Genomic DNA, 23,508 nt, shown 5'->3' on the forward strand with positions numbered 1-23,508 from the left:
CTGTTTCTGAACTGCAAGATCCTGACAGGAAGAGCTCTGAAGTGTTTGCTGTATGTGAGCAGTTCAAACAGACTTCTCTGCCACTCCCACTGCGGCAGTGTGTGCTTAAAGCTGTACCCGATAATTCTCCCCATTCTTGACAAAACCCATGTAGAGCTTTCCGATCAGGTGCTGTACAGCTCTGATTCCACATTAAAATACTCTGAGTGGTGCACTGAGAGTAACAACAGCTTAAAGCAGCTATGGTATTTGGAATAGTTTGGCCAGCTTGATTAGAATCAGATGTTTTAAACTAATAAATGATATGTGGTTAATTTCAATGTATTTGATAAAGCCGCGTCAGGTATGTGCATCTAAAAGAAAGGGAAACCACACAGGAACAGTAGCACTGCCTTGATGTTAGCGCCAGTTTTGCAAAACTGAGCTGAAAATCTGTGTATGTAATGGATTAAGCTGGGATGAAAATGTGCGTGGCTTTATGCCAAATTTAATTTTTACATACATTGTGGTGTGAGTGTGGAAAGCAGTATACGCAATATTTTGTGCATACACACTCTTTATACATGAAGCGCCAGGACTGTGGAACCATTAGCAGATCTTGTGTGTAAAAACTGCTGTGTTAGATGACATGGCTGACAAAATGAATTGAATGAAAAAATTAAAAAGAGATGTCTTCAATATCATTTTGTTTTTTTCTAAGACAACAATGATTTCAGAAAGAAATTAAATGGAGACATGTACCTTTGTTTCAAGCTTCTCAGATTTTTCCCTTGAGAAAAAAAAAAATCCCAATATTCTCACAAGTGTCTCCTCTTGAGCTTCAGAAGAGATCTCAACAAAGTCACACAAAGGGCTCAGATTTTCCAAGTATTGTCTTTTTTGTAATTTGACAGCATTTGCTTTGTGTGCTTAGTAATTAATGATGTAACATATGGACAGTTTTTTGCGGTAATAAAACAGTTTACTATGATTATGAAACTGTAGTCTTTGCTTCTGAGTAATACTATTATTTGCTGCTCTCCAATTAAATCAAAGTCATTCTGGAAGAAAAGGTAGGCAGTGTGGCATGCTGGGTAAAACTGTGGACTTCAAATTCTAAAATTGTAGGTTCAAATCCCACCACAGACACCTGTTTAACCACAAGAAAGTCACTCCATCTGCCTGTGATCCATTTGGAAACAAAAGAAATATAACTGATTGTATCTCAGCTGTTATAAGTCACCTTGGAGGTAGACATTAGTCCAATAATAAGTTAAAAATATGAAGTCTTGAGAGCGATTAAAAAAGAGTAGAAAGAAACCTCACAAATACAAGATGTTTTTAAACCAAATTCTCTATTTTGAATACTTTTACCTCAGCTGTGTCTCATGTCTCCTTTTTGTCTAAGGTTGTTTATCCTGAGGAATTTTAGGAGAAACATCTGTGACAAAGTCAATTCTTAAATGAAACAGAAATAAGAATCTCTTGTATGTCTCATAAGCCATCAAAGATCAACCTTTGAGGAGTAAAACATTCCTATGGAGATGCAAGAATTTCATAAAACAAAATTTTATGACTTGAGTGAAAAACCCAAAACTTGTATGAAGCAAATAGCTAACTGCCTGGCACTCGGTTCTACTGGGAAAAACACTGTCCAGGCCAATCTTAATACAATCATAATACAATAACTGAAATTACAAAATGAAATGAATGAATATCCTAAATAATATATTAAGCAAATACAGAGCTAAACAGCCATCAAATACTGTAAGACTAAGTAGGCTAGAAGAACCAACTTCTAAAACCAAATACTAAACCCATTCCTGTTCCTGCCCACATCAGTACAGGTCAGGTAGCAGAGGGACCACACAGTAGTTTTTGGTCACATTTCATTCATTCATCAGAAAGTCTGATTCTGTTTCTCCAATATTAGCTTCTTTACACTGGCTGCTGCCCGTCAGTTTTCAAATTGATTTTAAAATCTTGTTGCTAGTTTTTATATCTTTACATGGGCTGCTCCTGCTTACTTATCTGAATTGTGTGTTTTCCACCAGCCATCCAGAGTGCTTAGATTTTCTGGTCAGTTGTCTCTTGTTGTCCCTCATACCAAGTGTCACACTAAGGGGACAACTAGCTGTGTACCTCTCCTGTGGAACTTTTACCTCGTAACATAAAGGAGTCGGCTTCAATTAAACTGTTCAAAACGAGATTAAAGACTCCTTTCTATTCACTTGCTTTCCGTGACCTTCAGTAATATTGATGGTTTCCTCATTATGATTATCTAATCATACTTCTATTTATTATGTATTGCATTTTATTTATGTTTTTTATGTTAATTGTATGTTTTTCTTCTCTTATTGTATAGCACTTAAATGTGCTATATAAATAAATTGACATTGACATTCATTAACATGATAAAGACACATCTAGCAACACTGCAGTTGAAATCACCATTAACTTTATTGAATCAGCCTGCAATCTCAGCGTTGTCTTTGACTCTAGCAGGTCATTTAAAGCCTTACATTACAAAGTTGATCAAATCAGGTTTCTTCCATCTTAAAAATGTTTGGAAATGAAGGCGCTTTCTAAATAAACAGGATTCTGAGAAATTAATTCCTGCATTTATCTCTAGTAGGATTGACTCCTGCAATGCGGTGTTCACTGGATGTTCAAACTGTTCTCTATTCAGCCTCCAGTTAATCCAAAATGCTGCTGCAAGAATTATCACAAGAACTAGAGAATACGAACACATAACTCCAGTTCTTAAATCCTTACAGTGGCTCCCAGTTAAGTTTAGGGCAGATTTCAAAATCCTCCTTTTAACATATAAAGCATTAAATGGCGGAGGTCCGCTTACTGGTCTGAACTTATCATGACTTACAAACCTGAGCGCACATTAAGATCTCAAGATGCCGGTCTGCTTAGGATTCTAAGGATTCATAAAATAACAGTGGGAGGTCGAGCTTTTAGTTACAGGGCCTCTAAACTGTGGCGTGGTCTGCCTGCCACTATAACAGATGCCCCTATTCTGCTTTTCTTCTCAGTACTCAAATGTGCCACTTGGTCCCACTGACTTACTGCCAAGTTGTCTGCCTGCCTATGGAAAAGTCATCTCTGATGGAGGAGTGCTGGAGTCATCAGGTAGAGGCGTCCTTTCATTATATTGGCTGGCGTCACTGATTCAGCTGTGCAATGGCCAGTAGGGGTGTGCCACTTTGATGGCGAGGTCTCCAGGACTCTGAACAATTCTGAATCTTATTACGTAATATCAGATACTCTTGCATTCTGCTCTGTACTGGTAATATTACTATTGTACCATCGTATTGTATTTTTGACACCCACTGCATGCCCAACCTACACGGAAAGGGCTCTCTTTGAACTGCCTTTCCTGAGATTTCTTCCATTTTTTCCCTACAAGGGTTTTGGGAGTTTTTCTTGCCTTATTAGAGAGTCAAGGCTGGGGGCTGTCAATAGACAAGGCCTGTTAAAGCCCATTGCGGCACTCCTTATGAAATTTTGGGCTATATAAAAATAAATTGTATTGCATGTATTGTATTGTATTTAAGTGACAAATCTGATACCAAAAGTGATGGGAGACTGCAGCTTCTACTCTGAATACCCAGCAGTTAAAAACGTTTTCCATGCCTGCTTACACACACGCACACATACATATTTCCCTCTTAACCCCCTCTCTAAAAAAATAGAAGTCTGGGATGCTGCCCTCTTATGACCTAGGCAGTCATTACACCTTTATTTAAAGTCACAGAACAAGTGTGAATTGCAGTGAATATACTGACACATCCTTGCCCTTCCAGCCCACCTTTCTCTCCACCAACTGCTCTGCAAAAACAGGTGAACGACTCATCTTTTAGCACATTTGTATCTCTGGGTGTTTTCATCACATCACCTCACAAAGTGTCCAATTAAGTTACTCACTTTACACTAAATTCCTGAATCCTCCATGGTTTTTCAATCAGGGGCTTTTGGATGTCTGGACCATTTCATCTATGAATTAAACAAAGATTTTATCTGTTTGTTAGTTTTTATTTTCATCGACAACCACATCATAATAGGGAGTCACATGCCACTTATCCCAAATCACTATCAGATTTAAATAACACAGTTAATAAAGGAGACCACCTGTAGGATAGGATTTACAAGCTTTTGGCAAAATGGACGCAATCCTTCATAGAGACAGCAGAGCAACCTTTGTTTACTGTAAATATTTGTATCACACTACTCCGTTAATCCTTGTATACATACCTCGGTGACGCCATATTTACAGCTCTCTTTGGGTCACATGATACAGTGTGGATACAACTTCCCAGATGGCTCATTCATGTCATCCACATGAATTTGCTACAAAAATAGTTTAAAATTATTTTATTTTGATCATTTATTCATCTAAACCATATAAGGTCACTAGCGACCCTGAGTGCAGTAATGTGTCAGTATTTTTTACTGTGCATTTTGAGCGCTGTGTTTATAAACAGCACTCGAACAAAACCTGCTTTTTAAACCTGTCTTTGTATCTCTAAATGTTCATTATGGCTACATTTCTATCTTGTTACTTTTATATAGGCATTTACAAGTTTAGACGGGAAACAGAGAAGAAAAAAGCGCTGATTATCGGCACAGCAAGCCCTTGAAGCGAGAAGCATCCACTTGCAGAGCCACAGTACCATCGTCACGCAGTTTTAGACCCGCAGTTGTAGACCGGAGTGGCGTTTTCATTTCTAGGCAAAGTGAAAACAAGCGCCTCCTTTTATCGAACACAAGTCTCAGTTTTATACGAGCAGAGCATTTTCAAGCACAAACAAAATATGACAGAAAACAACATGGTATTATTATTATTACTGTTATTCTTAACTATATCAAAACAGTTTGAAAAGTTAAATTTACGTTTACATGTATGTAATCTTTGGCTGGCGAGCTAATTGTTAATGACTGCAACACTGGTTCACGGTTGTTTGCCTCGTAAAACTGGGGAAATCGACACTTAATGTTGCATTGTCAGCAAAATACGATAAAATGCATTTTGCACAAAGTTCAGTCTATGTTTTTGATGAAGGGAAAATTCCCAGTACTTTAAGACGATATTTCAACTTAAATTAAGATCTTTTAAGTTCCGTTTTATTGTTTGTTATATATTTTATAAATTGTATTCATCCAGCCATCCATCCACCCATTCATTTCTAACGAATGTTAACGTAGTGTTTATTTAACTTTTAATTATTTTCTTTTTGGGGTGGTGCGACTTTTTAATGAAAATGAAACAATAAACATATTCCTGTTAGGTTAAGAAGTGAACATTAAGTCTTCAAATGAGAAAGTAATCTAGGGATAAGCTTCAAAATTCTACACCACTTTATAATAAATTATGTTTTCTTATTTAGCCAGTGAAGTAGTGTCAAATGATGTTGCTTTTAAGAAAGCTGAGAAATTAAAATCCTTTGCCCAAATTGAATGTTCAGAATTTGGTGCATTAGTTAACAAGTCTAAATCTTCCTTCATTTTCTTACTACATTTGTGAAAGATCTTTTCTTTCTCTTTAGTAAGCCACATTTAAGTATTATAAATTAGTTTTTAAATCTTGGATATGTACCTACATTATTTATACTGGCTAATAACCTCTTCTTAATGTAAAAAAAAATCTGTGATCTATCAAATTATAGACCAATTTTCTAATCTTTCTTGTATTTCTAAAATTTAGAAAGGTGTAGGTAAGTGGTTCTCTATATTTTGCAAATAAAAGTAATCTCTTGTAACATTTTTACCCAGGTACTGCTTTAGTCAAAGTATTCAATGATTCGCACTCCACTGACCAGGTTGCATTTTTAGGCCCATAGTATTACATCTACAGTAAGTGCCACATTTGATACTATAGACCATGATATTCATCTGATCAACTACATGAACCATCTCAGTGTTCTAAAATAGAGGTTTACCTGTTAGAAAGTAGATTCCTTGAAATTTTCATTTGTTGAATTCTAAAAAAACAGAAGTGCTAGTCATTGGTTCGAAAGCTGCTAAAATGTCAATCTGAATGTAACATGTCTGTTGATGGCACCCCATCACTCACAATACACTAATTCTAAACTTGGGTATATCTACAGTAAAATGATGATCTTTCATTTGATACACATACTAAACATGTATCTAGAGTAGTCTTCATTTTACTTAAGAAATATTGCAAAACTTAGATTATGTTAGCATTCCATGATGCTAAATAACTTATCTGTGCTTTTATTACTTCTACATGGATCACTATAAGGCTTTGTGGCTGATAACAGACTTAATTTAATTCAAAATACAGCGGCTGAAGAGCTTACAAGAGCCAGGAAATATGAACAGTATATATCACCCTGTTTTGCTTTCTTTACATTTTCTTTCTGCAAATTTTGTATTTTGTATTGAATTATTAGGTACTGGTGATCACATGTATCACTTTGCATAGTTAAGGATCTCAATATTTGAGTTACCTTTAAATTCCTTACAGTCACTCTTACAGGAAGTGGGATATCTTGTTGTCTCTAGAATAAAAAAAGCTGTAGCTGGAAATAAAACAGTAGTTTGTAAAGCACACTGTTTTAGGAACAACCCTCCCAAAGTCTGTCAGCCTTCAAATCTAGGATAAAAATATATTTGTTTAGTCAGTTCAATAAGTAAAATTTACAATGAATCTACATTCCTATTTGTCCTTTGTCTTTTCTTTTTAAACTTGCTATATTATTTTTAATTTGTGTAAAACAAAACAGACCATCTTTTATTTTGTTCAATAATAATCTGGTACTGACACCAAGATTTTTGTCTCCAGGTTTATGGCCTGAAATATTTAAAGCTGCTTTGTGACAATACTAATTGTAAAATGCACAAAATAATTCAAATTTGATTGCTTGATTAAAACAGTTATTTAGTATTGTGAGTGATTACTGTAGATACAGAATTTAAACTTGCTAAAGCCATCCTCCTTTTTGTCATTTTATAGAAACACATAACTATTCAATTGGGAGAGTCAGTACCACTGCTGACTCAATGCAACAGATGTGCACCTTGTTCCATTGTCCTTTTTGTAGTGGTAATGTTTTAAGCCCTCCAAACTGGAAAATTAAAAAAAAAAAAACATTTGAAGAGTCATTTCAAGAAGGCAGTTCTCCATGAAGGTAAGTTCATTTGAGAGTTTATTTTAAATGTATGTGCAGTACTGGTACATAGACTTTTAACTCGGTATTCTACATTATAACAATTTATACTGTTACACATTTTAGGTTTCACCATCCACAGATGTGGTTTAGACTGCAGACCATCACAGCGTTATCACTGACCTACTGCCAGACTACAATATGTAGGAAGTGACTTTGAAAATCACAAACAGAACGCTCTGTCAACCACCAAAGAACCACTAGAAATAAATTGCAATAAGTAGAGTGTGCACTGCACTGTATGCAAATGGATGAAATATTAATTTGAAATAATTCTTTTCTGTGCTCACAGTATGCTCTGCACCTTGCCTTGGAATTGTCATTTGACTTCACAGCTGTAAGCTTTCACTTATGTCTCTGATTATTTGTTAATATCTGTTACTGGTTTTAATGGTCTTTGTTTTACCCTCCCTCTGCATGTCAGTGTGATTTACCGTTGATCAGGAGGTGCTGCTGCTTCATTCTATTGGAGAAATTTGCTGTTGGAAGGTCTCTCTCTGTCTCTCTCTATCTGTCTCTCTTTCTCTCTCTGTCTCTCTCTCTGTCTCTCTCTCTCTCTCTCTCTTCTCTCTCTCTCTCTCTCTCTCTCTCTCTCTGTCTCTCTCTCTCTCTCTCTCTTCTCTCTCTCTCTCTCTCTCTCTCTCTCTCTCTCTCTGTCTCTCTCTCTCTCTCTCTCTCTCTGTCTCTCTCTCTCTCTCTCTCTCTCTGTCTCTCTCTCTCTGTCTCTCTCTCTCTCTCTCTGTCTCTCTCTCTCTCTCTCTCTCTCTCTCTCTCTCTCTCTCTGTCTCTCTCTCTCTCTCTCTCTCTCTCTCTCTCTCTCTCTCTCTAAGGTGTGAATATTTCTTACAGGACAAAGACATTCAATAAAGGGGCACTGGAGAGTGTGAATGAGACCCAGAGCAGTGAGGAGGTATATACAGTATGTAATATCTTATATTATTTAAATAGGCATGTAGAAATACATGTTTTGTTTAATTCTCTTTGAGGTCTTTATCTAAAGGAACTACTGATACAAAAGGACCTCCACACTGCAGTAAAATGGTTTGCCAACATAGACAGTTGTTCAGAGATGCGTGTCTGAGGCTCCATTTTCTGGAGATGGAGGAGGAGGACCAAAGCCGAGCTCTCCAGGACATAAATCGAAGAAGTGAAACTGAATATTTAATTTTGGCAAAAGAACCCTTTTTATTTATTTTTCAGTTTAGGGATGATATGGAACTTTTCACTCAGGAATGTTTGGATAAAATGAAACTTAAAGTAAACTGCATATATAATTAATCAGTATAATTATTGTCTGTTGCTACATTGATTGTTACTTGTATTTTATTGTGCACTAGCAGAATACCCGCCTACCATGGAGAAGTAGTGTGTTAAAGAAGGTATGAAAAAGAAAAGGAAAAATTTTAAAAATAACGTAACATGATTGTCAAAGTAATTGTTTTGTGTATTTGGCGCGTCACAAAGTTATTTTCGTCTAGCTGCATCAGAAAATGTACCATGACGTCTGACACGCCTCCTTTTACTGTTTTCTTACAGCTTGGATTACTGCTGTCATAATGGGTTTGAGTCTACATATGTATATATACACATACATATCTTCATATCTATATACATATATACATATGTATATACAGTACATATCTACATATACACATATATATATATATATATATACATACCTATCTACATCATATAAACACACACATACATACATACACACACACACACAAATATATATATGTGTGTGTGTGTGTGTATGTATGTGTGTGCGTATATATATATATATATATAATGTAGATAGGTGTGTGTGTGTTTATATACAGTATATATATATATATATATACATACATACATATATATACACATATATATATACTTGTGTGTATGTTTGTATGTGTCTATATGTGTGTGTATAGCTTTGGTCACTGAGTGCAAGGGAAAAATAATAAAATATAGTCTATAAGTTATTAAACAGTAAAACATTAACGTTTTAAGAAGTACAGGTACATTGAGCCCTACTGGGTGGTTGCGGGTAAACTCCATTTTAAAGACGGTGTAACACAACAGGTAAGTAACTAACAGCAGCTAAAATGTATATGGATCATCTCTCGTAGCAGATCCCTTTTGAAAGGCGCTACACGACGGCTGTGGTATAGAAATTACATTTTCTATGTGAACGTTCAAATTTGTGCCTCTGGTAATGTGCCTTACCGGCATTTAAAGAAAATTAGTTTTGTGTCCTCTGCACTGTTAAGAGAAAAGGCTTTGGTTTGGGATAAAAGGTGTAAAGAAAGGAAAGTTGCCTTTTTCTTTTATATAGTATAGAGAGATGTGTTCGCTGACGTTATGATCGCCTTTTGAGGACAGTCGCGGTGGGTCTTGTGTAGACTGGTGAGACGTCCTCGCCATTAATCGGCTGTGATGGCACTGTCAGTCCTCCACTCGTGTGCGTGTCTTCATAATCCGAGGTGAGGACCTCATAATCGTATACGTGCAAAGAAAGTGTGAATCGCCTTAATATTATTTTGCCGTGGTGTAGAAAAGGGGTCCCGTGTTTGCACTTGTCTGGGCTATAGCGCAGGGGGAGGATGAAAAAAATTAAAAGTGCTCACTTTGACTTAAGGCAGAAGCGCAGTCAGCGTCTCAAAGGCCGGCACAGCTATGCACGCGCGCTGGCTGCTCGACTTTTGCTGGGCAGGAGACCCCAGTTTTTGTACACACGTTCACGTGATCAAAAGTCTCAGCGCTCTTTGGAGGTCATTCATATATTATATATATAGCAAAATACCCGCGCCTCGCAGCGAGAGTAGTGTGTTAAAGAAGTTATGAAAAGAAAAGGAAAAATGTAAAAATAACATAACATGATTGTTAATGTAATTGTTTTGTCATTGATATGAGTGTTGTTGTCATATCTATATCTATATATATATCTATATATATATATATATATATATATATATATATATCTATATATATATATATATATATATATATATATATATATATATATATATATATATACTGCTCAAAAAATTAAAGGAACACTTTTTAATCAGAGTATAGCATAAAGTCAATGAAACTTATGGGATATTAATCTGGTCAGTTAAGTAGCAGAGGGGTTGTTAATCAGTTTCAGCTGCTGTGGTGTTAATGAAATTAACAACAGATGCACTAGAGGGGCAACAATGAGATGACCCCCAAAACAGGAATGGTTTAACAGGTGGAGGCCACTGACATTTTCCCTCCTCATCTTTTCTGACTGTTTCTTCACTAGTTTTGCATTGATGAAGGAATTGAAACAATTGAATGGCCTTCACGATCCCCTGACTTAAACCCAATAGAACATCTGTGGACATTATGTTTCGGTCCATTAGGCGCCAGGTTGCTCCTCAGACTGTACAACTGCTCAGGGATGCCCTCATACAGATCTGGGAGGAAATGCCACAAGACACCATCCGTCGTCTCATTAGGAGCATGCCCCGACGTTGTCAAAAACGGACTAGCCTGCCACATCTTCATTTCACTCTGATTTTAGGGTGTCTACACAACTAGAGCCCTCTGTAGGCAGAAAACTTTTATTTCCATTAAAGACTTGGCATCCTTTTGTTCCTAAGACATTGCCGGTTGTTATTTGTATAGATATCCAACTTCATATTGAGATCTGATGTATCTAATGTGTGTCTTTAAAGTGTTCCTTTAATTTTTGTGAGCAGTGTATATATATCTATATATATCTATATCTATATATATATATATATATATATATATATATATATATATATAGCAAAATACCCGCTTCTAGCGGAGAAGTAAAAAGAAAAGGAAACATTTTAATAATAACGTAACATGATTGACAACGTAATTGTTTTGTCATTGTCATGAGTGTTGCTGGCATATATATATATACATGTGTACATATATACACACACATATACTATGGGTGCAAAACAGGCAAATACATTGATTTTCTGAATATATAAAGTCATTGTCGGAATATATAGCGTCGGATTTTATACAGTCATTACTGATTATATAAAGTCAACATCGGAGTATATAAACTCATTCCTGAATATATAAAGTCAAAGTCAAAATATATTGATTGAAACGACTGTGAACTGAAGTAAGTTAACAAAAACGTATTCAGAAAAATAAATTAAAAAAACACTGTTCGGTTAATGTTTTGAAAATGATGGTTCCTGCCTTGCGCCCAGTGTTGGCTGGGATTGGCTCCAGCAGACCCCCGTGACCCTGTGGTCGGATTCAACGGGTTGGGAAATGGATGGATATTGCAGCACTGACTTTGTATATTCCGGCGATGACTTTATAGATTGAAGTTTTGACTTTATATATTCCAGCGCTTACTTTATATTGTGAGCTGGAGGGCTTAGCTATTACTTGTGGGGACGAAACTTCACTTTGGTAACTTATCATGCTCCACTTCAATGGTTATACCGACAGAAAGATACAAACTCTCGCCTCATGAGATGGTTTCTGGGCTTACAACTTTTACCGTTTCACAGTAAAACATCGACCAGGTTCTGAACACGTCAACGCAGACGTATTATCACGACTAAATGAACCTGGTACAGAGAGTCGCTTGATTCACGGGAATGTGAATAAAGCCGAGGGGGAGGGTGTGAACTAGAGGGCTGATCGCACCCAAATAGAGACAGGCGCCCCTGGGCAAACCACAACCCCTGAAACACAGACTACCCTCACATTGCTCCTTACTTTCTCACTTGCGCTATAACGCGTAATGCAAACCTCGCGTGATACTCCGCTAACTTAAAAGCCTTGTGCAGCGCCTGTCAGTTGAAAATTGATTGTTTGCTTGCTTTTATCTCTCTCTCTCTGCTCCTAGCGGAACTGTCATCTCTGACTTGTCATGGAGCACGTTTAAGCTCATGTGTTTGCAGTGTTTGAATAAAAATCCTTCTTGTTTCTACGACCTCCTGTGTCTCTGTTCAAATCTGTGATGCAAGCGTGACAATATATTCCGAGCTGACTTTATATATTCAAGTTTTGACTTTAAGTTTTGACTTCATTTATTCCAACAATGACTTTATATTTTTAACGCGTTATGGAGCACATGCATCGAAGCTTCTCAGCTGTGCGATTGTCAATGTGACCTTTTGTAAGTAGTGCCTGGAGGATTCAGTGTGGAGAAACTCTAGAGACAGCGTGTGTATTAACTTGTGGATTTTTCTGTATTTGGTGGCAGTCTGACAAAGTTGCTTCGGAAGACGGTGTTAGCCGCGGAGCTCAGCTCAGAGCGAAATGAGGTGAATGGGAGGGAGATGATGGCGTGACTCCCCACCGCCTTAACTGTCAATCCCCCCACAAACACAGTCTCTCAGAATTTGCATAAGCACACCCCTTTGTTACAAAGTGATCAAAACTCTCGTTTATATCCTCGTCCTCTCATTAAACTTGTATCCCGCATTACCTGTGGGCATGAGAAGCGCAGCGGCAGCCTGTCTATGAACTTAATTTAAAGTTTAGGTTTACATCGTGCTTTCTTTCCGAGGTAGCAGCACTCATGAATATGGTAGTATAAGTCACTCGCTTCGCTTCTTATTGTTTGCTGCCTTCTCAATTATATAATGCATGTTTTCTTCAGCGCTTTTGGAGCTCTTCCTGGTTTTCTCGCATTGCGTTGACAGTCAGTTCACGTGATTAGGTGGGAGGCGTGATGATGTCACGAAACTCCGCCCCCACGGCTTTCAAGCTCAACTCCATCACAGTAAATGGAGAAAAACACCTTCCAGTTATGACCATTATGCGTAGAATTTTGAAATGAAACCTGCTTAACTTTTGTAAGTAAGCTGTAAGGAATGAGCCAGCCAAATTTCAGCCTTCTACCACACGGGAAGTTGGAGAATTAGTGAGTGAGTCAGTCAGTCAGTCAGTGAGTCAGTCAGTCAGTGAGGGCTTTGCCTTTATTAGTATAGATTAATACTCTGTTGATTTCAGTTTATAATACTTTGATTTTTCTGTTTTCCTTTGATGGTGGGTAGTTTTTGAAAATAAACTATTTAACTCTTTATTTAAGTCTTTTTTTGGGTCTGCTGCTCATTTTAAAATATTGATATTCGTTCTTCTTACTATGTTAGTATTTTTAAAGCCCACTTAGTGCTATCTAAAGGCTCTTTTAAAATAATTTTAAAAATATTTCATCACAGAACAAACACGAAAATTAGTAAAAATGTCTCCTTTTGGAATAATGTAGTGTTTTTGAGGGTTTCCTTGGAGGACAGAACATTATTTTGGTACAGCAGTGAAAGATTTGAGGTCTTAGACATTATGAAGATGCTGCTGTGCAATAATGTAATATTGTGGTTTGTAAGTCACTACACACATTACTGAAATACACTCAGTGATAGTTTTAGATAGCCAGCCTCACACTTCAGTCCTTCACAAATACAGTAGTCTACAAACATCATATTTTAATTTCTCTTTGAGAAGCTTGAAATATAATTGTGTTAAATCTCAACTTACAGTATGATTACATTTTTTCATGTATGTACTATTGAGGGACTTTTTTTTTTAAATCAGATGGTCACTTTATTTTAACAAGCATTGTAAATAACTTGTTTACTCTTCACCCTCAGATCACATCCTGTGTTTATCAAGCAGAACTGAATATTTTCATTTTCTACACAATCCTGTAATAACTGTACAGTTCACTCAGTGAGACACACAAACACACTCACAATGCATACACACTACGGGTACCGTCATTGGTTCCTCTGTGGATTGGACTGTTGAATCAACACAATGGCTGTAGATGAGGTGAGGTGTCACCAATGGTTTACCCTGCCCTTCAAGATGGCTCTGTCTCCTTCTCCTGTTCCAGTCTCAGTTCAAGGTTGTCCAGATGACACAAGTATTTTTATGAGATGTTCAATATGTTGAAAAAATTGCCTGTGGCCAGCATCCAGCACAATGTTTTGTCTAAATTCTCCACTCCTCTTTTGTAGCATAGCGTCCATGATCATTTCTGGCCATGGCATCTCCTATCCCCGTGCAGATCACATTGTGCACCAAGGATGTGCCATTTGTTTAGACAAACGTGAAGGTCTTCACTGGCCTATTCTGTGTGGCCAGCAGTTGAGATGGGAGCTCTGGCTTATGTTTCCTTATTGTGCTAAGCATTGTTACCTTCATCTTGAGGAGCTCCTGTCCCAATTTGTGTAAACGTTATTGCATATGGCATTGTGGCCATGCAGCTTATGTCATATCCAGGGTAACCTCACAGGATTTCCTCCATCAGACTTCCCTTTGTTAATGAAATGACATCCTCTGCTCTTCTGTACCCTTCCCCTTGAGCAAGTTATTCAGAGCTTTGGACTGGCTTATCATTTTTACGCAGATGATGTTTAGATCTGTTTCAATGTTAAAAGTGACACTTCATCACAGCCTTCTCAGCTCACAATTTGCTTCAGTGAAATTAAATTAAAACTTGAACAGAGCAAAACTCTTTAAAATTTAATTGCAACGTAACTGAACTCCTGCAGAGTGCAACTAAAGTGCAACTTAAGAAAACAAGCTCCTCTTAAACCATTCTGGGTGATGATCTCATCAGACGTCCTTTTACTGCAAAGAATCTCGTGTCACTTTGATTCCTCCTTTTCTTATTTCAGCCATGTAAGCCACATTAAGGAACTTCCACCTGCGTCACCTTTCTTATGTTTGCTCATTCCTGTCCTTTTCTAATGGTGAGAATCTTGTCCCTGCTGTTATCACATCCAGCATTGATTATTGTGAGTCACTACTGGCAGGTGCCCTTCTAATCTTATATCACAGCTCCAGCTGATTCAAAACTCAACTGCAAGAATCCTGACACGGACCACCGACAGCAAGCACATCACAGCCATACTGAGAAAAGCGCTATATAAATGTAATGAATTATTATTATTATTATTATTATCCTGCTGCACCTTCACTGCTCCCTGTGTCTTACAGGACTGAATATCAAATTCTGTTACTGACCTGCCCACTAAGGTCCTCTCATTCTGTGCCCCCCACTAACCTGCACTCTGTGGGTGACAGCAGGGCCTTCAGCTGTATATAGCGCCCTGACTGTAGAATGACATCCCAAAATTAATGACATCAGCTGATTCCATTCATTTGTTTTAACTCATTCGTTTAGGAGGACATTAAACAGACCTGACATTCTGCCCCTTCTTTCAGTTTACCCCTCGGCACTCAGGGTTTGCATTATCACAAATTATGTTATTTGTTCAAAAATGTATTGTAGTATTATATGTTGTATTTTAGTCTGGATTATTGTCTTTTATTCTATTTGAATGTTTTGTATATCCTGTATTTATCTTTATTTAGTGGAGATATCTGTAGCCAATGTTATATAGGTCTTGTTCTTTCTGAATTTTGGACATAGGAAGGGTGCTATATAAATAAATTAGGGTTATTAATAGTATTTTTTGGTGGCTTATAATAATAAGTGACAAAACTAGAGCAGTTTATGTAAGGCAATATATAGTGTTACCCTCCTGGCCTGGTGGGTGTCAGGGAGAAGAGTATTCCCAAACCCTGTAGTTACAAACAAAGAGGCACAAACTTTAGCTTGCGTTCCATTTGGCTGCAGGATTTAATCTGCCGCGCTTGCCTCTGTGGTGTTTTAGGGTTTGTCCCTAACGATAGTGCCATCTAGTGAACTGTTTGGGTATTTTACTTGACACAGTGTTCAGCGCACCAAGCACTATGAATTTGACATTGAAAACACTAGAAAATATTAGCAAAAAATAAAAAATATTAAGGTGTCTTATTTTATGCACATTACATTTTAACCTTTTACAATAGCATAATTCGGTATATAACATGTATTGCCGTTTACTTACATTCATGTTTAAGAACAATATTGCACGCATGCATAGTACATTTTAAAAAATGTAATCACTTTTATTATTAACGTTTTAATAAAATCTCACGCAGTGAAAACATTGTAATTATATTGTATATTTTGTTTCATGAATGTAAACGAAAACTATTTTCAAATAACACAAATCTTACGATTTTAATTTTGTCGACATATTAAATGGTTCCCACAGACCCAAACACAATGTAAATGTTACTAGTGTATTTCACAGAAATGATCTGCATTGTTTAGTTTGATGTATGACCGACGATGGCAGAAACCCTCCGAACTTCACAAGGATGTGTATTATTTAGTTTGTTGTAGTGTTTTTCCTTCTCAGTTTTATCTTTTCATTTCTGAACGGTCCTTGACCCAACGTTACTTTCCGGGACCTGCGAAACCTTCCTAAAGTTATCTTCGATTCTCCATCCTCACACTGTGGGATGTCAGTTCTGACTTGAGAAGACTTACTTGCCGAGACTGGCGAAACCTTCCGAAGTAATGTTACGAAGGGTCTGAAACTGTGGTGACATATGGTGCTGTGCTCTGCAAGTGGATAGTATTGCTTGAAACAGGACAGTCATTGATAGTACATTAGTTGTCAGAGAGAACAATACATCGTGATACATCTGGCGCCATTAGATCATGAATGTTGTGGGTAGAAATTGTAGAACAACAGAGTTTAGAAAAGAGAGAAGGATAATAAAGCTGAAGGGGGCTGCACAGCCTGAAACTGAACAACCCACATTACCTGATATCAAATCTTACAGAACAAGAAGTGGACAGAAAACACAAAAGTGTTTTTTAGCAGCAGCATTTCTATTGTGACACTCATTATTTAGGTATTTATGAGTTTAGAGTTCCTCTGACACTTATCAGCATATAAAGCCTTTAAAGAGTCCTGTCATTGATGGCAGATGACGAGTCAGAGAGACTGAGAGGCATGCAGTGAGACAAACGATGAACAACTGAGAAATGTATTGTAGATTAACACTTCTGGTGACATCAGATCCTGAATTTTCTGGGCAAGAAATTGTAAAGAAGTAAAATGCAGATGATGGGGACGTTGAAAGTGAAGCTGCACAAGTCACGTCACCTGAAACAGCTTCTTACACTGGACTGTAAAACAGCTGAATGCTGCAGAGTGTGTCAGGGGCCACATTACAATGAACACAACTTGGTCTGGGACTACCGTGCTGAGCTGAGAACAATATGATTGTATATTAAACAGTCAAAGTAAAAAGTATGTGAACCCTTTGGAATGATCTGGTCTACTGTATGATTTGGTCATAAAAAGTGATCTGATCTTCATCAGAGTCACAGGTTCTGAAAGACACAATGAGCTTAAGCCAATGACACACAAACAATTCTACTCTTTCATGTCTTTATTTTACAAATGCATTCAACGTTCACAGTGGTAGTGGAAAAAGTAAGTGAACCTTGGGATTTAATAACTGGTCGACCCTCCTTTGGCAGCAATGACCTCAACCAGGCGCTTCCTGTAACTGCAGATCAGACCTGCACATTGTGCGTTTGGGGGAATTTGAGCCCATTCTTCCCTACAGAACTGCCTGAACTCTTCCATATTCTTTGGTTGTCTTCTGTGTGTGGTTCTCTCTCTTCAAGTCATTCAATAGGACTGAGATCTGGCATCTGACTGGGTCACTCCAAAAGGCAGAGTTTGTTCTTCTGAAGCCATCGTACTGTGGCTTTGCTGCGATGTTTGGGCTCATTGTGCGTGCTGCATTACACAGCATCTTCTGAGCTTAAGTTGACGGACAGACACCCTCACATTATCCTGGAGAATTTGTTGATAAACTTGTGAATTCATTTTCCCCCTCAGTGATGGCAAGTTGTCCAGGCCCTGATGCAGCAAAGCAGGCCCAATCATGATGTTCCCTCCACCATACTTTACTGTAGGGATGATGTCTTGATGTTGATATGCAATGCCCTTTTACGCCAAATTAAGTTCTGCTTGTTTCTCCCAAATAGTTCAATTTTGGTTTCATCACTCCACAAAACATTTTCCCAGTACCGCTTGTTGAGTGTCCAAGTGCTCTTTCACAAACTTCAGGCGTTCAGCAATGTTCTTTTTAATAGGCTTCATGGTGTCCTGCCATGGACTCTTTTCTTCTTCAATGTTTTGCGTGTAGTTGACTCGTGAACAGAGATGTTAGCCACTTCTAAAGACTTCTTCAAGTCCTTTTCTGTCACTCTAGGGTTCTTCTTTACCTCGTTGCTGACTTTGTGTTGTGCTCTTGGGGTCATCTTGGCAGGGCCCACTTCTAGGCAGAGTAGCCACAATATCAACTGGTCTCCATTTATAGACAACTTGCCTAACAGTAGACTGATGAATATCTCAAATCTCTGAGATGACTTTGTAACCCTTTTCAGCCTTATGTAGATGAACAATTCTCCATCGTGACTCTTCAGACAGCTCTTTTGTGTGATGCATGATTCCCATCTGGATATACTTCTTGTCAAAAGCTCAAACTCAAACTTTATTGTGTTTTTAATCAATCAAAGTCATTCTAGGCCACATTAAATGTTTCATTAAATGGACTCCAGGTGTACTAAATTGGACTGCAATTAGCTTTTAAAAAGTCCTTAGCTGAGGGTTCACTTACTTTTTCCAACCTTCAGTTTCACAGTTTGAATGATTTATTCAATATGGTCAAAACTCTCTGAGAATCTGTGTATCTTTAGTTATAGAAGACTTTGTGTGTTCATTATTGGGACTGACATGAAGAGCGACCAGGTTTTATATTAGAATTGGAGTTGGAGGCAGTCAAAGAGCCCAAAGGTGAGTGAAACATCCCATGAGACAAAAGGTTATCACGTGATGCTTACCTTAATCTCTCTTCACCTACAGAAAATTTGAAGAAAAAATAAGAAGTCTCACTGCGGGTTCAAAATGGCCATCACGACATCACTTCCGGTCCACTCTGATGACGCCACTTCCGGCTCCATCAATCCATTGCTCCTGTCCAATCCTGATGACGCTGGTTCCGTTTCCCCCTCCAATGCGTCACTTCCTGCCAACCATTTCCTGTCCCATAATCCATCCTGCTATATAAACGCCATCTTGTTTGCAGTTGATCATTCATTTTGTACTGAAAAGTCTTATGAATCAACCTTTTCTTTAATTTGTCTGGACGACAATATCTGGACAAACCCCAAACCTTTATTTTGTGTGGAAATATTTTCTTGTGGAAGCATCTTATCACAAATTAGCCGGCAGGATTTGTTTACGATGACTGAAGAACGGGACCTGAACACTGTGCTTACCACAATCATGGGTGACCTCCAGATGCTGAAGATCCAGATGGGAGAAGCGAACCCAATTGGCAGAAGCCGAGGCTCGTTCCCTTGCTGGTGTATGGACAGAGGTGGCTCGGTATTACCGATTCAGTTGACTACACTAACTGAATCGGATGATATTGAGACCTACTTTTGATTTTTGAACAGACCGCTAAGCGAACGCTTGCCCGAGGTCGGAATGGGTGTATCAACTGGCTCCCTATCTGAAGGGGACGGCACAGAGGGCTTATTCCCACTTAACTGAGGAGCAGGCTGCTGATTACGGCGCTCTTAAATTAGAGGTGTTCAAGCGCTATGGTGTGTCACCGGAACAGCAGGCGAAGGAATGGAGGGAGTGGCAGTTTGACCCTAAAGGCCATTAAGAACCCAGGGCTTGAAGCCTGGGGAAAGTGTGTCGTCGCTACGGCCCGATATTAACTCCTCAAACAAGATGGCGAACTACTAGCGTGTGAAACCTTCATACATGCCCTCCTAACCATATCGCCAAGCAAGTCCGGAAACATGATTATGAAGATATGGACACCTTGATTAGAATAGCTGGAGTGTCATTGGGCGGCCTGTAAATCGGGGCAGTTGGAACAGTCCACTCGTCGAACTCAACAGGTGCGGGTGCAGCTCCTGAGCTCACCCGGCAACTTCCCATACCTGCCGTCCATAGAAGGGACAGACTAGCGGTCTTCCTCGCTGTTTCAAGTGTGGGGAGATCGGACATCTGTCCCCTAACTGCACTTATGAGCCGATGGATTGTTCTCTAGTTAAGGGAGAGAGGTATTGTGCCACTGGGACTAACCCTTTGTCTCTTCCATATACAGGTGTAGTGGTTATAAATGGCAGGAAGGTAAGGGCAATGTTCGATTCCGGGAGTAACATCTCTATTTTTGTTACCCGTTTCGTGTTACCGCAACAGTGGACTAAATTAAAAACTAGTCTGAAATGTGTTCATGGAGACATCAAATATTATAAAACAGCCAGATGTGTGGTCTTGGTAAATATAAAAATAACTACTATGGCCATGGCTGTATTACCGACCTCCTTTTCCAGTCATATTGGGAAGGGACTGGAATAAAATTAACAGCGTAATAACGTCACTGTACCTATAAAAATTTGGGCTTAGTAATGGAGAATGATACTCGGCTGCCTCCACACCGTGTCCCTCAGTAGCACGGACTCACACTGGTACCCATTGTGAAAATTTTGATGTCCCATCATCCTCTGCGGAGCTGATACAGTTGTCGAGAGGAGGTGGAGACTGAAGCCCTCCCATTGAACTTGCAAGGGATCCCATACAAGATTTGTCTACACCATTCCTATTAACACCATCTTCCTTTTAAAGAGAACAATGGAATGATGATTATTTAAAATTTGCTAGGAATGCAGTAGTATCCACCGAGGTTATACAACTCTGGATCCCATGCCACCAAGCCGTTCTTTGTAATTAAAATGATCTGTTATATAGAGTGGCAGAACACGGGCGAAGTGACAGCTTTGTTGCTAATTCCACGTACTTTTCGTGAAAGTATGTGAATTAGCATATGCTCACCTTCTAGGAGCCCATTTAGGCTCTGATAAGACATTGGAGAGAATAAAACAATTTTATGAATCAAGTTTTCTTTCATTTGTCTGGACGACAATATCTGGGACAAACCCCAAACCTTTATTTTGCGTGGAAGATATTTTCTTGTGGAAGCATCTTATCACAATATATATATATATATATATATATACCCATCCATCCATTATCCAACCCGCTATATCCTAACTACAGGGTCACGGGGTCTGCTGGAGCCAATCCCTCTCAACACAGGGCGCGAAGGCAGGAGACAAACCCTGGGCAGGGCGCCAGCCCACTGCAGAGCGCACACACACAAGACACACACTAGGGACAATTTAGAATCGCCAATGCACCTAACCTGCATGTCTTTTGCATGTTCTTCCTGTGTCTGTGGGTTTCCTCTGGGTGTCGATTTCCTCCCACAGTCCAAAGACAGTCAAAGTAAATATATGTAAATATTGTGGAAAGCAGCCCGGACACAGACAGGCAGACACCGATGGTTTTACACCCAAGCACACGTTTATTCATATTTACTTATATACAAGTGCATTATGCACAACCCAGTGCCCTTGCACCAATCACCCCTCAGTCCAGGCCTTTCACAACAATGCCTCTCTTCCTGGCCACCTCCACTCCTCTCCTCCAAGCTACGTCCACTTCCACCCGACTCCAGCTATCGAATGGAGGGAGGCAGCCCTTTATGTTCACTCGGATGTACTCCAGGTGTCTCCTGATGAACTTCTGCCAGCACTTCCTGGTTTGGCAGAAGTGCCAGCTGAGCACCCAGAAGCGCTCCGGGTGTCCCTGGTATTCCTTCCACCAGCACCTCCAGGTGTGGAGGAAGTGCTGACGATCCAGGGCTCTTCAGGCATCTGGGCCCCTGGCAGTGAGCACGGTCCCTGCAGGGTCGAGCTTCCATGCTCTGTTCCCGTGGTCCCCATACCAACCAGGGCAGCTGCCCCTTGTGGTCGGAGGAGGCGTAGTCCCTCTTCGGTCCTTCCAGGCATTTCGCCACAATATATATATATACAACGATATAACGTACAGATACACCATCTGTAGTGAGATGTTCTTGCAGGTCTTTGGAGGTGATCTGTGGGTTGTCTGTATCCATTCTCGCAATCCTGCTCATATGCGATCCTGTATTTTTCTTGGCCTGCCAGACCTGCTGTGTTGGTTTAACAGCAACTGTGCCTGTGGCCTTCCATTTCCTGATTCCATTCCTTACAGTTGAAACTGACAGTTTAAACCTCTGAGATGGCTTTTTGTAGCCTTCCCCTAAACCAGGAGACTCAACAATCTTTGTTTTCAGATCTTTGGAGAGTTGCTTTGAGGATCCCATGCTGTCTGTCACTCTTCAGAGGAGAGTCAAATGAAAGGAAGCACAACTTGCGATTGACCACCTTAAATACCTTTGACCACTCATGATTGGACACTCCTGTCTGTGAAGTTCAAGGCTTGACGAGCTCATCCAACCAATTTGGTGTTGCAAGTAATCAGCACTGAGCAGTGACAGGCATTCAAATCAGCAAAGTGACAAGGAAAACCACATTTTGCACAGAAACATTTTCACATTTAATTTAATTTCATACAACTAAATACTGCGTCACTAAAAATCTTTGTTCAGAAAACACCGCAGTACTCAGATGTTCCTGGGTAATGAAAGACGCACCACTGTTATCCTTTTAGTGGAAAGGAGAGTCGATTATTATGTAGGCTGAGAGGGTTCACAAACTTTTCATATTACTGTACATAACTATGATTTGTGTTTTTAATTAGATTTGCGCTTAACTCCAAACTGAACTCCATATGAGTGAATGCAAATGGAGATTAAAAGGAGACCTGATTAAAGTGTTCAAATTTATTAAAGGAATGGGTTGAATGGATCCAGACTGTTACATTAAAATTGAGTTCAAGAAGAACACGGGGCAGTTGGGAGCTTTGGAAGGGTACACCTTGAAATCTTTGGAATCTTTTCTTCACATGTGGAGCCACAAACAAATGAACAAGTTAGCAAGTAGTGTGGATGAGAGTTTGAATTTGGGGACCTTCAAAGGTCAAAATTAGATTATTAGAACTGGCAAACTTCATTGGGCTGAATGACCTGTTCATGTAGAAAAGTAATATGTTTTAATTTTCTGAAATATTATTCTTTCATGTACAATATAATTTTACATCTACATTTTAGGACTGTTGCATTATTATTGCTTTTCTTTTTATTATACTTTTGTGCTTTTTCTCTTCAGCATTATGCTGTATCAGTCTGCATTTCTTGGGCTCTGACAGAAGTAAAGATAAGAAAGGTTTTTGTCTCCAGAGATTTCTAGCACAATTGAACACACTATAGCTCCTAGTTAAACTGATTAACAGCCGTCCATCCAGATGCTATGTCTCTGTTATCCAACAGATGGTGCATTGTAAACATTCACACTGCTTTTATGCACTGCTAACACATCAAATGGCATATAACAGAAAAAATCTATTTAAGATGTAGGTTATTATTTCACAAGTAATCTATTACAGCCAAAATATGGTAAATAAATACTTTTATCAATTCACGTAGTATATCATAATGG

General features: G+C 38.8%; 1 protein-coding gene across 2 annotated transcripts in view; it reads right to left on the bottom strand.

Moving 5' to 3' along the window:
• Positions 1–23,508, bottom strand: part of LOC120515064 (interferon-induced protein 44-like) — an 82,960-nt gene that overhangs the window by 53,806 nt on the left and 5,646 nt on the right. Inside the window, exons 1-2 of one of the 2 annotated variants that reach the window (XM_039735783.1) lie at positions 6,462–6,481; positions 3,916–3,984 (exon numbers count right to left, since the gene is read on the bottom strand). The gene's annotated coding sequence lies outside the window, so the exon portion shown is untranslated. Of the gene's footprint in view, positions 1–3,915; positions 3,985–6,461; positions 6,482–23,508 lie in introns of those variants that run through there. The other variant, XM_039735784.1, reaches the window with a different exon arrangement.

Source organism: Polypterus senegalus, chromosome 14 (genome assembly GCF_016835505.1).
Source record: "Polypterus senegalus isolate Bchr_013 chromosome 14, ASM1683550v1, whole genome shotgun sequence".
NCBI lineage: Eukaryota > Metazoa > Chordata > Cladistia > Polypteriformes > Polypteridae > Polypterus > Polypterus senegalus.